The sequence below is a fragment of the Perognathus longimembris genome, chromosome 23 (assembly GCF_023159225.1).
Source record: "Perognathus longimembris pacificus isolate PPM17 chromosome 23, ASM2315922v1, whole genome shotgun sequence".
Classification (NCBI taxonomy): Eukaryota; Metazoa; Chordata; class Mammalia; order Rodentia; family Heteromyidae; genus Perognathus; species Perognathus longimembris.
In genome coordinates, this window is record NC_063183.1 from 24,292,743 (window position 1) to 24,308,675 (window position 15,933).

The 15,933-nt window shown below is 41.6% G+C and overlaps 1 protein-coding gene and 1 non-coding gene across 2 annotated transcripts in view; one reads left to right on the plus strand and one right to left on the minus strand.

Annotated features, from left to right (window-relative positions):
* Positions 1-1,005: 1,005 nt before the first annotated feature.
* Positions 1,006-1,108, minus strand: LOC125341252. The gene has a single exon (XR_007208934.1). It is a non-coding gene; the product is annotated as a U6 spliceosomal RNA (small nuclear RNA).
* Positions 1,109-5,613: 4,505 nt separating this feature from the next.
* Znf280d (zinc finger protein 280D) overlaps positions 5,614-15,933 on the plus strand; it is a 78,516-nt gene continuing 68,196 nt past the window's right edge. The window contains exon 1 of the mRNA XM_048333215.1: positions 5,614-5,686. The gene's annotated coding sequence lies outside the window, so the exon portion shown is untranslated. The remainder of the gene's footprint in view (positions 5,687-15,933) is intronic.

A 15,933-nucleotide genomic window follows, 5' to 3' on the forward strand; every position in this document is an offset into this window, starting at 1 on the left:
ATTCTGGCAAAGAACTTGTCTATTTCTGACCATGCTCTGAGAATGGGAGACTAAGAATAAAGATAATGGAATAAATTATCTGTAGAGATTTTGTATGGAAACTAGGATGATGAGGGAACCTCCTGAGATGGAAGATCCAACAAATTCTCCTAAAATTCCATCCATGAACACTACTGCATCGAGGACTACATAGAGATTTTGGGAGACATTTACAATCTCAACTGTGGTTTCATCATTCTCTTTTATTTATGTTTATAATCTAGTTAATTTTGTTCTAATCCAATCTTTCTGGTAGTATCTTGCTAAAAACATCCACTTTGAGTTGATTTTTCTATAAGAGAGATAGAGGTCTAATTTCATTTTTCCAAATATGTGTGTCCAGTTTTCCCAGCACTATATATTGTGGAAAGTTTTTCCTAATGTACATTTTTGGTGCTTTTGTCAAAGATCTATTGGCTATCAATGTACTATGTGGTGAGTGTGTGTGTATGTGTGTGTGTGTGTGTGTGCTAGCATGGGGTATGAACTCAAGATGTGGGTGCTATCTCTTAGCTTTTCACTGAAGGCTGGTGTTCCACCACTTCAGTCACAGCTCCATTTCTCTTCATTTCTGGCTCTTTGCTGGTTAACTGAAGTTAAGAACCTCATGGAATACCTGAGCTGGCTTTGAGCTGTGGTCCTTTGATCTCAGTCTTCTGAATATCTAGGTTACAGGCATGAGCAACTGGTGCTTAGTGAGTTCTTTACTCTGTTTCAGTGGTCTATATGTAACCAGCATTTATATAATGGCTAGTGTAACTTTTTAGCATATTTTGAGGTCTAGTAGAATGATTCTTGTAGGCTTATTCTCTTTGTTCAAGGCTGCTTTGGCTATTTCTGGTCTTTGGTGGTTTCATAATTTTTTAGATTGTTTTATTCTAATTCTGAAAAGAATAAAATTGGTATTTTTAATGGAAATTACATTGAATTTTTATACTGCTTTGGTAGTGTGAACAATAATTTTGGAAACAAATAGAATGCTTCACAAATTTGTGTTATCCTTAAGCAGGGGCCTTTCTAATTTTAATATCATTCCAACTTAATTTATGTGGTACTAAAGAGGGCACCAGCATCCCTGATTAAACATTGTTTTTTGAACATTTTTCCCTAGAGCTATGTTATGTGGATATTTATCTACCTTTTGAAGTATTATAAGCAAGTTTACTGCCTAGTATGAATCTGTAATTGTTCAGCCTGCTACATCTTTATTCTCAGTTCTGACCACCTTGCTGTCAGGTTAATGCCGTGGCTCTGTTAGTCACCTTTTCTATTATTAATAAAGGCTAGTGATTGTGGCAATGACCCTCAAGTCTGAGTATTATAATCCAATAAAGGTCTATTTTTTGTCATTTCAATGACAATCAGAATGGTAATATGCTCTATGAAATCATTAAGAGATCTATGGTTGTGATTTGGCTGATATGTAGAAAACAAATAAGAACTACAAATCACTGAAGTTAGGTTTTTTTGTTGTTGTTGTTTTGCCAGTCCTGGGCTTTGACTCAACGCCTGAGTACGGTCCCTGGCTTCTTTTTGCTCAAGGCTAGCACCCTGCCACTTGAGCCACAGCGCCACTTCCGGCTGTTTTCTTCTTTTTTTTTTTGGCCAGTCCTGGGGCTTGGACTCTGGGCCTGAGCACTGTCCCTGGCTTCTTTTTGCTCAAGGCTAGCACCCTGCCACTTGAGCCACAGCGCCACTTCTGGCCGCTTTCTGTATATGTGGTGCTGGGGAATCGAACCCAGGGCCTCATGTATATGAGGCAGGCACTCTTGCCACTAGGCCATATTCCCAGCCTCACTGAAGTTTTTTTTTTTTTTTTGCCAGTCCTGGGCCTTGGGCTCAGGGCCTGAGCACTGTCCCTGGCTTCTTCCCGCTCAAGGCTAGCACTCTGCCGCTTGAGCCACAGCACCGCTTCTGGCGGTTTTCTGTATATGTGGTGCTGGGGAATCGAACCTAGGGCCTCGTGTATCCGAGGCAGGCACTCTTGCCACTAGGCCATATTCCCCAGCCCCTCACTGAAGTTTTTGAGTCAGGCTTTTATGTTGGGTGTTCACTGTTTCAGTTTATATTCCACTGGCCAGAAAAAACGTCAAGAAACTTGAACTGGAAGTAAGAGCCATAGGAAATGCAGGGTTGCTGGATACAAAAAGGAAAATAAGGTAGAAAATACGTATCAGTGTCCCTATCACATTTAAGATATTCTCAGTAGCTGGTAACAGAAAACTGGTTTGTGAAAGAGGAAAACCTTTTTCTTTACTCTCATGTTCAATTATTAAGGACCTATGACTTGACAGATAAGCAAGAATTAAAAAAAAGACTTTAATCACACATGTACATGCAGGCCTTACAAAGAAATGTGCCCCAGGAGTATGGTTAGAACTTGGAGTTAATATATGACCCTTAAGGGGGGATGGGGAGAGAAGAAGAGAATACTTAAAGGAAAACCAGTAACTTGTTAATGGCAGAGGCAGAAAGGTACTTGAAGGAAAGCAAATGATGTGTAGGAAGGACAAACAGGCCCTTTGGAGAACTGATGGGAAATATGATAGTTTTGAGACAATGTCTATTTAGGTGTGCTGATGATTCTCCATTTTCTCTCATAAGAAGAGTCAATCTTCTCTGGTTCCTCCCTGGAGGGGATTTATACCAATTGAGTTCTTTTGGATTCTTTTGAAAGGTTCTGCTTTTAAACAGATAAGAGACTTCAGGAACTCAAATGCATTCAGTTCAAAAGAATTGTTTTGTCATAATCACTTAATCCGGGCCCCTTGAGTCTAAGCACAAGGGGAATTTATTAACTCAAAACAGGAGTCTAGAGGTTGTATGGGGTTCAGAATGGGTTTGATTTCATAGCTGATGACCATCTCCTCAAGAATTGACTTTAAAAAAATTTTTTTTGGTCAGTCCTGGGGCTTGGACTCAGGGCCAGAGCACTGTCCCTGGCTTCTTTTTTGCTCAAGGCTAGCACTCTGGCCACTTGAGCCACAGTGCCACTTCCGGCCGTTTTCTGTATATGTGGTGCTGGGGAATTGAACCCAAGGCAAGCACTCTTGCCTCTAGGCCATATCCACAGCCCCAAGAATTGGCTCCTATTTCCTAGCATTGATTCTCCTAGACTTCTTGTTAAAATAAATAAAGCCTGATAGCTTTATTTGTAGTTGACTTCCTTAGCAGCAAAGAAAAAAATAGATGGATGGAGCTCTGTTAATATTGATATTCAATTACTATGTTATACAGAGGAAGAAAAGAATTTCTATTTTTCCCTGAAATCAAACAAAAATCCTGGGTTTTATTCTAGCCTGTGAAACAAACAAACAAAAAATAAAGGTCAGGACATTTCTAGTTTTATGTCATTTGGACCATTTGTGGACCTGTTATGGATCTGTTGTGGATGTTAAGGATTCATTCTGGCCACATTACAAGAGTGAACACCAAAGACTTGTGAAATGGAAGCTGGAAAAAAATACCTATATTTGTTAGAATCAGTGGTCTTTTTATAAAACATGATCTCATTTTACTAAAGAGAGTGTGCTATGAAATGAAAAGGGCTGAAGTTACAACAAATTGGAGGAAAGGAAGCTCAATAAAAACAACAGGAAGGTATGAACAATAAATTGAATCAGAGAGAGATGTTCTAGAAGCTAATGAAGGAGTTTTAAATGTCATTTAAGTGACCTTCAACGTGATGTTTAATTTTTTATGTTTGTTATTTTGATTTTTTTTTCCTTTCTCTGTAAGGTTTATTTATAGGTTCAGAAGGAAAGGGATCTGGAAAAACAATTCCGTGGACATGGTTAAGGATAAAAGTTATGGCTACTATAGGTCATATGTGCCTTTTGACATGTTTCTGCACTAATGGCCATTAAGGAGCAGCAGAGAAAAGGTTTCTCTACCATTCCATCTAAAGACAGAATGTAAATTCTCTTATATATAGAATCTCTGACCAAACCAAATGAATCTAGAAACAAACTCTCAGCTATTTCTCTTCCCTTCATATCGTAAAATCTACAACCTCTTTTTTCTTGTCATTTCCCCCATAAATTTATTGTTTTTGTTCAAGATCCTATGCAAGCTGGAGATGGTCTTGTTCAACTGTAATGCCATCACTTGGGAAGCTTGAATCTGAGGATTTTTGGGTTTGTGGCCAACCTGGGCTACATCATGACATTCCCCCCACATATACCTCAATTCTTTTTTGCTGTAATATCTAAGCCAATGACTTAACTTTCATCAAAGTTTCTCCTACATGACCTACTCTGTATGCATTAGTAAACTTCCTTGTTTTTCTGTTAACTAGTCTTCTGTTAGAGGGGTCTCTCTCCCAAGTGACCACAAACTTCTGGGAGGTGAGAAATTACTCTCTTCCAGGACATCTGTAGCAATGTCTTTTAAGGGTGATCCAACTTGCCTTTTGGAGAAAAGTGTTTTGGAAAGATAATCAATACGGAGCAAAGCCGGGGCCTTCTGAATGAGAAAAAAAGCAAGTTTGAATCATGCTAATTGAAGTAGGGAAGGCAGAATTTGTAAGATTGGTGGTTGCAAGCTGTGTTTGTGTGTGAGACAGCCCACACTGCCAGCCATTGATCTTCAGAGGACAAAAGTCGAGGGAACCTATCCTTACACACCAGGATACAATGCTTATCATTGTTCATGCCTGTAGTACCTTAGGAAGTGTTCTTTTTTTTTTTTTTTTTTGGCCAGTCCTGGGCCTTGGACTCAGGGCCTGAGCACTGTCCCTGGCTTCTTCCCGCTCAAGGCTACCACTCTGCCACTTGAGCCACAGCACCGCTTCTGGCCGTTTTCTGTATATGTGGTGCTGTGGAATCGAACCTAGGGCCTCATGTATCCGAGGCAGGCACTCTTGCCACTAGGCTATATCCCCAGCCCTAGGAAGTGTTCTTGTCAAAGCAATGGGCGTAACTTGAATTCCGAGTGATTCCAAGGCTGCCACCCATATGGCAGAGTCAGAAATTATAGGTAACCCTGCGTTGCAAACAACTGGGGTTGACCTCTTCCCTTCTCTTCCCAACAAGGCCTTCCCCCACCCCCACCCCCTCCATTTTTCCATGCAAGACCTTTACTTGTCTTTCCAAGCCTGACAAAGGCAAGGCGGCTGAGCACTCACCGCTGCACGCCTACAAATTGGGTGCAAGTTCTTGTTTCCTCACCGAGGGGCCTTGGCCCGGCGTCGCCGCGGGTGGCCTGCGCGTGGCGAGGCGAGGCGGTGAGGCCACGAGGCGAGGCGAGGCGCGCGCCTTCGAGGGCCTGCGACACCCCGGGCACATGGCGCGGAGCCCGCCTTTCCCGTCGGCGGGAAAACCAGGAGCCCGGATGTAGTCGGGAGACTGACCCGGAGCTTTACCCATGAGGCAGTGCGCGCGCGGCCGCGCCAGCTTTTTCCCCCCTCTCTGTCTCTCCTCCCCCCCCCCCCCTTACTTCCCACGGCTGGGACTGCGGGCTCCGCAATGGGAGCCGCCGCCGCCGCCGCCGCCGCTGCTACCGCCACTCCCGCTCCTTCTCCCGCTGCTGCCGCCGCCTGGTAGTTTTCCGCGCTCCTCCTTTCCTCCTCCTCCTCCACCTCCTCCTCCTCCATCTCTTTCTCCTCCCCTTTCAGGGCTCCAGTCAGGCCGAGCCGGCTCCGCTCACGGTAAGCGCGCCCCCCTCCCCCGCGCCCGCCGTGCGCTGCAGCTGGCGGAGGCTTTCCCCGCGCGCGGCCGCCTGCGCCCATCTCACTTCGGGGGGCCACCGGGCTCGTGGTGTGTGTGTGGGGGGGGGGGTGTCTCAGGCCCGGGGCGGGCCGTCGTCGGAGGCGCCTTGGCGTGGGGGGGGGAGGGGCCCGGATGCTCCGTGGGGTCGGACCGCCATCTTGCGTCGTCGTGTCGTCGCCGTCGGCCCTAACGCGCGGGCTGGATTCAATTCCCACCCGCCCCCTCCCTCCCACCCGCCCCCCCCCCACTCCCACCCCCCAGCCCGCCCCGCGCCTGCAGCCGGTCGGGGCTGCACGGGCCGCGGAGTCCCCTCCATCTCCGGTCCCCGGCCTGGCGTTTGCTTTTGCACCCAGAGGTGCGGGGTGTTTGGCCAGGACCCTTGTCTCTGACTCCTCCTCCCCCCCCTGCACCCCAGGTCACCCTAAGTCTCCTCAGTTTGTAGGGTTGGGTGGGGGGGCGGAGGAGGGAAGGACCCAAGGGGGGTGTCGGGAACTTGTAGGCCCAACGTCCTTAATATTGCTCAGGTGACCCGGTGATTGCAAACTCGCTAGCGGCTTTCTAGTCAAAGGGACCCGCCTGCGCCCTCCCGCCTGCCTCGTACAGCCCCTTTATTGTCTCCATGAGAAAGAAGACCGAGGTGAAAGGACTTGGTGACATCCTTGTGTGCACTTAGCCAGAAAAGAGTGATTTATCGCACTCAGGAGTTTAGCCTGCCCAGAAAGATGCCAGAGATGTCTCCCAGTTTACCTAAAGTTTTTTGTTTTTGTTTTTTTAATACTTTTAGGAAAGCAAGTCTAGAGTGGGTGGGGAGTAGGGGAAAGCGAACCCGCTTCTACCAGTTTAGAACTTTGGCTAAGGGGTTCTCTTTGTTTGCAGAGATTTGTTTTTATTTAGATTAGAAAGGCTGCTGACAATTAAAAAATCTGGCTCTATTATTTTCTGATTTGGGCTGTGAATCTTCAGCATTTGATGACTTTCGGTGCCTTTAAAGTGTGATACCAAAAGCAAGAAGGAGTGTTTGAAAGTATACAAAAGCCTCTTAGCTTCTGTAAAGTGTGTTGCTTTCGAGCATGGTGCCATACTTAAGCAGATTCTTTATGGGCCTAGGGAGGCATTGGTTAGAGGCTGTGGTTCTTAACGCGGCTACATATTCCATTGTGATTGTATCTTGCATTTGTATCTGTGGTTGACAACCAAGTAATCTGTACCTATATCCTCTTTTGAAGTGGTCTGTGCTGGTGGAGCTGTTGTGTAGGTGAGGAAACAGGTCGAGAGAGATGACTTCAGTTTAGATGACCTGTACTAACTAGAGCCAATGGTAGATTCTTTGGTCTTAGGATTTCTCATTCCCTGTCCAACTGAATGAATGGGTGAGAATGCTCAAGGAGACTTACCTACCGATCCAACATTTGAGAAATAAAGCTCAGTTAGCTTTTCTTTTAAATCTTTATTTTTTAGTCCTTTTCTTGACTTGGCAGCTTTTGTAGTGATGTTATTCTCCTTTTTTTTTAAAGGCATATTAAACACTCATACCTACCACAGTTTTAACACTTGTCACCATTTTTGTTGTCTTTGCTTTGATCTCAAGTTCCGTTGAATGTATGTTGCAGATCCCACAACTCAGTATGCATCTCATAAGACTAACCTGATTTTTTTTGTATACAGTGCCATAGTCAAGTGTGTTCTCTCTCTTTTTTTTTTTTTTTTTTGCCAGTCCTGGGCCTTGGACTCAGGGCCTGAGCACTGTCCCTGGCTTCTTCCCGCTCAAGGCTAACACTCTGCCACCTGAGCCACAGCGCCCCTTCTGGCCGTTTTCCATATATGTGGTGCTGGGGAATCGAACCGAGAGCTTCATGTGTTGGAGGCAAGCACTCTTGCCACTAGGCCATATTCCCAGCCCCAAGTGTGTTCTATTAATACACTGTCTGCAGGGCTCTCCATAGTTACATTTTTCCTGTAGGCCCCAAAACATTATTTTTGTTCACTTTTTAGACCAACCATTTTTAAAACATACTTATTTGCTTTACTCTTTGTTTTATGGTTGTGGGGCTTGAACTCAGGGCATGAACAATGTCTCTGAACTTCTTTGTGCTCAAGGCTAGCACTTTACTACTTGAGCCTCAGCACCACTTCCAGTTTTTGAGTGGTTTACTGGAGATCAGAGTCTAACGGGAACTTTTCTGCCCATCAGGCTTGGAACCATGGATTTACAGACATGAGCCACCAGTGCCTGGCTACTCTCTTATTTTTTGTCCTTTCTGCTTTCGTTTTCCATTTTTTTGTTTAGTTGGTTGTGGGACTTGAACTCAGGGCCTGGGCGCTGTCCCTGAGCTTTTTTGCTCAAAGCTGGTGCTCTACTACTTTGAGCCACAGCTGTACTTCCAGCTTTCTGGTGGTTTATTGCAGATGAGTCTCATGGACTTTCCTGCCTGGGCTAACTTTGAACTGAAATCCTCAGATCTCAGCCTCCTGAGTAGCTAGGATTACAGACATGAGCCACTGGTGCCCAGCTAATGTTGTGCTTTTTTAATGATCAAGTTGACAGTCTTCAAGAATATCCCCATTCTTTATTTTTCTAGTGACTGTAAGGCTCATTGTAAAGGAGACAGCCACATGGTTCAGGCAGAAAAGAGTTTTTAGGGGAGAGCATTCTGCCAGCCTGCACAAGATGAAGGCATGCAGGAGGTCCACGGGATGCATGGAAGGGAAAAGGAAAGGGTGGAAAGGGGCAAAGGAAAGTCTGCAAGGGAGCCAGGAGCAAAACAAGGGGAGGAACTAATGATGGAGACTGATATATAGGGAGAGGGTGGGAAGGAGGTGTGGCCTCAGGTTAGATCTCAGAGCCTGGGGCACCTCCCACTGCCCCGAGAGGAAGAGTTACCAGAGTTAGGAATGCTGGGGAGGGGCCACTTTTAGGGAAGGGGCCTGGTGTGCATCATGGAAGAGCAATGGGGAAAGAGCCATTCCTCTTCTCTCCCCCCTCCCCTCCCCCCGACCTAACTGTGGCTACTCTCATTTCATTTTTTTGTGAGTGGTGGTGGGGTTTGAACTTATGGCTTAAGCTCTGTCCTTGAGCTCTTGCTCAAGGCCAGTGCTCTGCCACTTTGAGTGACAGTATCACTTCAAATTTTCTGGTAGTTAATTGGAGATAATAGTCTATGGCTTCTCTGTCCCAGGCTAGCTTTGAACCAGGATCCTTAGATCAGCCTCTTGAGTAGCTAGGCTTATAGGCATGAACCACCAGCACCCAGCTTCATGATGTTTATATTCTTTTAATTTTTTTTTGTATTTTCTGTACACTTGAAGTTAGGAAGAAAGGCTTGAGTAAAGCTTAATTTTCTTATATATACAAATTTATTTTTTTCAATCCTCTTTAAAAATTGTACAAAGGGGGCTGGGAATATGGCCTAGCAATAGAGTGCTCACCTTGCATGCATGAAGCCCTGGGTTCGATTCCTCAGCACCACTTAAACAGAAAAAGCCGGAAGTGGCACCGTGGCTCAAATGGTAGAGTGCTAGCCTTGAGCAAAAAGGAAGCCATCCACAGTGCTCAGGCCCTGGGTCCAAGCCCCAGGACTGGCAAAAAAAGAAAAAAAGAAAATCATACAAAGGGATTACACTTCGTCATGCCCATTCATGTATACAGTGAATCTTGATCAGGGCCACCCCTTCCATCTTTCTCCCTCATCTGTTTCAATCCTATCCATCCCCTCAAGTTTTCTAGTTCATATTTACATAAGTACTTTGAGTATTATGATTGTATTCATCCATCCTTTCCCTGTCCCATTTGTCAGCCTTCCCTCCCTTTAACCCCCACCCTTCTTTTCATATAAGACCATTGTTTTTCATTTGTTAAACTATTAGTTGTTCAAAGAGGATACATCCTGGAAATCTACCCATGAATATACCATACTTTAATCAGTTTGATAGTGTATGCATATGGTCCTATATGTATTTTCACTTATGTTTATATTTTTAGGTCTAGCTTGCATGTAACAAAAAAAATGCACCCTTTGTCTGAATCTAATTTATTCGCTCAAGCTAATTTTCACAAGTCCATTCACTTCCCTCACATTTTCTTGATCCATCAGTGGTTGTAGGGCATCTGAGCTGTTTCCATAACTTGGCTCTGGTCAGTATAGTGCGGCATGAACATTAGTGTGTAGGTTTCTTTTTTGTGTATCCTGACTTGGAGTCATCCTATATACTTCATGTTTTACAATACTAGAAGACATAAAGTAAGGTTTTCTTGTTAGTAACCCTGATTTTTTTTTTTTTTGCCAGTCCTGGGCCTTGGACTCAGGGCCTGAGCACCATCCCTGGCTTCTTCCCGCTCAAGGCTAGCACTCTGCCACCTGAGCCACAGCGCCGCTTCTGGCCGTTTTCCATATATGTGGCATTAGGGAATCGAACCGAGAGCTTCATGTATAGGAGGCAAGCACTCTTGCCACTAGGCCATATTCCCAGCCAGTAACCCTCATTTTGATCTGTTAGAGAAGATGAAATATTTCTCTATTGAAGCATTTCCTTTTTTTTTTTTTTTTTTTTTTTTTTGGCCAGTCCTGGGCCTTGGACTCAGGGCCTGAGCACTGTCCCTGGCTTCTTCCCGCTCAAGGCTAGCACTCTGCCACTTGAGCCACAGCGCCGCTTCTGGCCGTTTTCTGTATATGTGGTGCTGGGGAATCGAACCTAGGGCCTCGTGTATCCGAGGCAGGCACTCTTGCCACTAGGCTATATCCCCAGCCCTCCTTTTTTTTTTTAACCAGTCCTGGTCCTTGGACCCCGGACCTGAGCACTGTCCCTGGCTTCTTTTTGCTCAAGGCTAGCACTCTGCCACTTGAGCCACAGCACCACTTCTGGCTGTTTTCTATATATGTGGTGCTTGGGAATCAAACCCCGGGCTTCATGTATATGAGGCAAGCACTCTTGCCACTAGGCCATATTCCCAGCCTGAAACATTTCCTTTTGCATTTAATAAGTCTAGGATGATACTTTAGCTTTTGTACTTTGTGTGAATTTATCTGCAGTTACCTGATAACCTGATAAACGTTCTGGGAGCTGTTCTCCAGGAGTGAGTGGTTGTGAGTTAGGAAGGAGAGAAGAGTTAGTTTTGGAGGGTAATCTACCTAGAGAAATTGAAATGGCTGTTACCTCTTGGCATAAGGAAAGTGAGGAGAGAGGAAGCATAAAGTCAGAAAAATACCTGTCTTTGTGGTACTAAGGAGCCATGGCGAATAGAAAATTCAGAGGTGGTTGGTGTTGGAGGACTTTAAATGTCAGCGCTCCCACTCCAGTCTTCAGTCCTGTGCTTCTCAGCAGTGGCATTTTTAGTAGAGAAGGAAGGCAAAGGGAAGGAAAAAATAATTTTAAACTTTTGCATTTTATTCATCCAAGAAAAATTAGACACTATACCAGTAATTGTTTTTTATGTAGTTGAATAACAATTTTTTGATAGAAAAAGTTAACAATACTAGGTGACAGGAGTTAGAAGTTTATATTGACTGTGTAGTTATTTCAAAAGTAACTTTTGGAAGCTGAGAATTGCTTATGACATTCATTAATAACCAAATATGTAATCCTGAATAGCTCTTATTCTTTTCCTTTTAGAGATACAAAAAAGTACTTTTACTTCATCATTTTCTGTTATCTTTTGTTTTGTGGCTAGTCTCACTCTGTAGCCCAGACTAGCTTTGAACTAATGATCCTCTTGCCTCAGCCTCACGAGTGCTAAAGTTATAAGCATGCACCACTGTTTAGCCTCAAGTTGTTTTAAATAATGATATAAATATTAACTTGAGTTACTCCAATTCATATTACAAACTATGTTTAGAATTTTGGTTCATTTCTGCAAAACAATACTTTTAAGGGTTCTGTTGATCCTCATGATACAGGAAAAAATAGTATCTAAATTGGGAAGAATTTTTTGTTAGTTTTTACATAAGCTATTTTATATAATTTATAGAAATAAGAACAAAAACATAGTGTGAAAAGATAGAAAACTACTTGGGGTCTTAAATATAAATACAGCCAACTTCTTTATACATACTTAGAATGATGAAAAAGAAAAAAATACAGTTTATCCATTTCATACCACCATACAGTGAATTTGTATCACATTTGAATTCTTTGATTACATATTCTTATTGCAGTTGTAGCATATATAACCCCCCCTTTAAGTTTTTGTATCTACACCAAGAATATTTTCCTTTATTCTTCCTAGTTTGAGATCTGTGCACAAAAGAACAGTATGGTGAGTGGCAACTAAAAAGTTTCTTGATGGATAATAGTTTGGGGCCATTATAGCAGTAGTGAATTATGATAGATACTGTAAGACCATAAATCTCATCATCCCCACTTAAGCCCATTCTTCCAGTTAGGTTCATTTTTTGTACAATTTTTTGTAAGAATTTGTTACAAGTTCTATTTCTGACAAAAGTTTGATTTTTTATTTATTTTTATTTTTTGCCAGTCTTGGGGCTTGACTCAGGGCCTAAGCTCCGTCCCTGGCTTCTTTTTGCTCAAGGCTAGTCCTCTACCATTTGAGCCACAGCTCCATTTCCAGCATTTTCTGCATATGTCATGCTAATAATCTAACCCAGGGCTTCATGCATGCTAGGCAAGCACTCTACCACTAGGCCACTTTCCAACCCCTTTCTTTTTAATTCTTGTAATGCCTGCTGCTCTTGGTTCATTCTCATCCCCATTTTCATTCTCTCTATTTGTAGATCTGCAGCATCTAAGCTTATGATGTCTCACTCTTGGATGTTGCCCTGGTTTGAGTTCATATTTTCCAGATATTTCTATCTGAAGAGGATAACATCATCTGAATATAACCAAACACTCATCAGCTGTTGTATATGACCTTGGAACTATTTATTTTATAAGTACTGATTTGCGACTTCAGGTGCTATTTAATGATACTATCTTAAATTACTTCCCTACATCAATAAAATCCAGTACTTGAAGATACTTTTTAAATGCCTGATCAATCGTAATTTTATTAAAGAAAAGATTCTGTCTTTCATACTTCACAATTACAAGATACTTTCTATCTCAAATTTGTAGACCACCAATTAGAAAAATCAGTTCAATGAGTTTTTTAAAAATGTACTGCTAGGTGCTTAGTGGCTCATTCCTTTAATTCTAGCTACTGTGAAGGCTGAGATCTGAGGATAGTTGTTTGAAGCCAGCTAGGGCAGTAAAGTCCTGGGGACTCTTATTTCCATTTTACTGCCAAACAAACCCATAATAACAACCACAAAACCCAAATGGAGTGGCTCAAGTGGTAGAGTGCTAGTCTTGAGCAAAAAACATCAAGGTTACCACCCAGACCCTGAGTTCAAGCCCCAGGACCAGCACCTCACTCCTAATCCCCCCAAAAGTCTGTTTTTTGTTATCTTCCATGCACCGTTGTATACTCTGTATTCAACATTGTATTCTGTATCCAACATTGTATTCTGTATGAACTATAGTAAGCAAAAATTAAGTACACAAATCTAAGGGATTAAAGAATACTATCACATGTCCTTTTAATAAAACATTTACGTTTTTAATGCAAATATATTGTATAATTTGTATAATTGTATAATTGTTTACTGAGTACCTTGATTCGGTTGCTTTAAGAAAAACATTTTAAACACAATGAGATAAATTGAACAATAGTAGATTATTTGAAATGCACTGAATTAGTAGTGTATTTCAAAATGTAGAAGAAATAAAATCAAATTTCATAATTATCTGGAAATGATTTGGGGGATGATAAGTTTTTGCTATACTTTCAACACAGTGTTATACATATAACTGGTGCTCAATAAGTACTTTTCTTAGTGTTATCATTGAAAATTGGGATCAGTTGAATTTACCTATCACTTCAGTTTTAAGTTTGGATTTTTGGCCATTCAGTGTAGTTAGACCTCTTTTCTTAACAAAGACTTTGGTTTGACTTATATTCATTTAGCATAGCAGTTCTCCACTACTCTGGAGTTTGAGACAGAAGGGGTTCTTCCTTGCCTTCCCCTGTGTCTTGTATGTCTGGATTTTGTACTGTTCAACAACAATTTGGTGGGACAGATTGAATGTGGAAACTGGTAAGAGAGTCAGCTGTCTTTAGTAATACATAGTAATGAGCTTTACAACAATGTAAAAATGGTTTTGTTTTGGAAAATACAGCCGTTTCCATAAGAATACACCAATCTATAATACATTTATTATTTTCATTTTAAGGTAAAGTCCTTTCTCAGGTTTGGTTGAAAATTCTATCCTTAAATGAACTCAGTACCTTTCAGTTGTTTTTTGTTTTGACTAGAACTATTAACCAAAGCGAAGATCACTAGTCTCAATTCATTTGCCCCTTGCTCTTCTTATTTTCACTCCTATATGTTCCTTATTTTGTAGACAATTTGTTACCTTTGGCAAATTTGACCAGCAAAACTCAGAGCATGACTTGGGAAGATTTGGGTTTTTCAGTGTATCCTAATCTCTGAATAGTATTTCCTGCTTTGTCTTCTTACCAACTCACTCTACTTTTCTTACTGACGGTTTAGGTTATCCAACTTGCAATTCAGTATTACCAACTTCTGCATGAAAGGCCTTTTTATTAAAGAAATGGAACATGGAAATAGCTTCATTAGATTCCATGTAAAAAATAATGATCTCACAACTTATTAGATAGGCAATTAGGAAAATTAGCACATTGCTAGTATCAGTGTTCATTCAATAAGTTGTGCACAAGAAGTATTTATTACAGTCATAAAGTGCATTCATACTTATTGTATCACAGTCTCAAAACAAATACTTCTTGGAGTCTCAAATTGTAATTTTATTTTGAAATAGTTGCTATTTAATAAATACAAATGCCTTAGTTTTTCCTCACTTTCCCTTGGCCTTTCTCTTTCAGGATGTCATTGAATCATTATTCTATTTTCTTTTTTAGAGCCATAGTGACCTAGGATGATTGAATTGGCAAAATGTAGAAAAAATAAAATTAGTGAGATTCCTGTAATGTGTCTGAACTAGTGAATGGATTCTTCTATAGAGACAAACAGTAATTGTAGGATACAGTAAATTTTGATCTATTTAGAAATAATAAGCAGGTAGATGGGGTAACATACAACTGTAATCACAGCTACTTCTATTTGAGCTAGACAGAGGGCTAGTTTTGATGTTTGGCAGCACCAGTCACCTTCAGAAAATGCTAGATTCTGGAGTATTTGGCCTGTTATACCTGTCACTACTGTACTTTGGAAGCTTATTTTTGAAATTATTAGTCTGGAGGCTCTTTATGAATTGTTCTGAATAAGGTTTCATGTTGTAGCATGTACCATCACTTGAGTTGTAATCACTTACTACTAAATTACTGCAAATAATTCTGTAGAACTAATATTTAAGGTGAGAACATAGGTAGCTTTACAATAATGAATTTGAGGTAAATTGAAGCATCCAGATAACCAACTTTCAGTAGTGAAGTACTAGGGATTAAGACTTAATTGAGATGTCAAGATTGGAAGTTAACAGTTGGTTACTATATGCTACTATGGAGAAACGATAGCTGTGACTGGGGTTTTTGGATCTGTCTTCTAGGGAACAGTGTTCAGGTCTAAAGTGCATGGAAAACCTGTCATATGACATAAAAGACAATGATAATCCGGAGAATCTAATGATAGGGAGCAAGTGAGTAGAGAATCAGACTGAGCACACAAAAAAATACTGAATAGACTATGTCAAGAAATGAAGTTAAAACACCTGCAAGATAAGCAAGCAAAATGAACATGAGAATAAGATAATTTGATTTTGCTGTGAGGAAGATTTGGAGTTTCTTGAAGTGGATACTTTTTAGCAGAGTACTCTATAGAAAGCCCTGTATGACAAAGGAGCAATAAGTAGAGCAAATGGCTTGAAGCGTGGATTTGCAAGGTTTGTGTTAGATGGAGAGATGTTCAAAGAGAGATTGCTTATACTGTTGTGAAGACTTTCTGCTTAATGTTAAATTTCAAAATGCTTTGTTAGTTGGGCCTTGGTGACTCATGTTTGTAATCCTAGCTACCCTAATTGTACTGAGGATTAAGGTTTAAAGTCAGCCCAGCCAGGAAAGTCCATAAGACTCTTATGTCCAGTTTACAAGCAAAAAGCTGGAAGTGGATCTTGGCTAAAGCGGTAGTGCATCAGTCTTGACAAAATAATAATAATA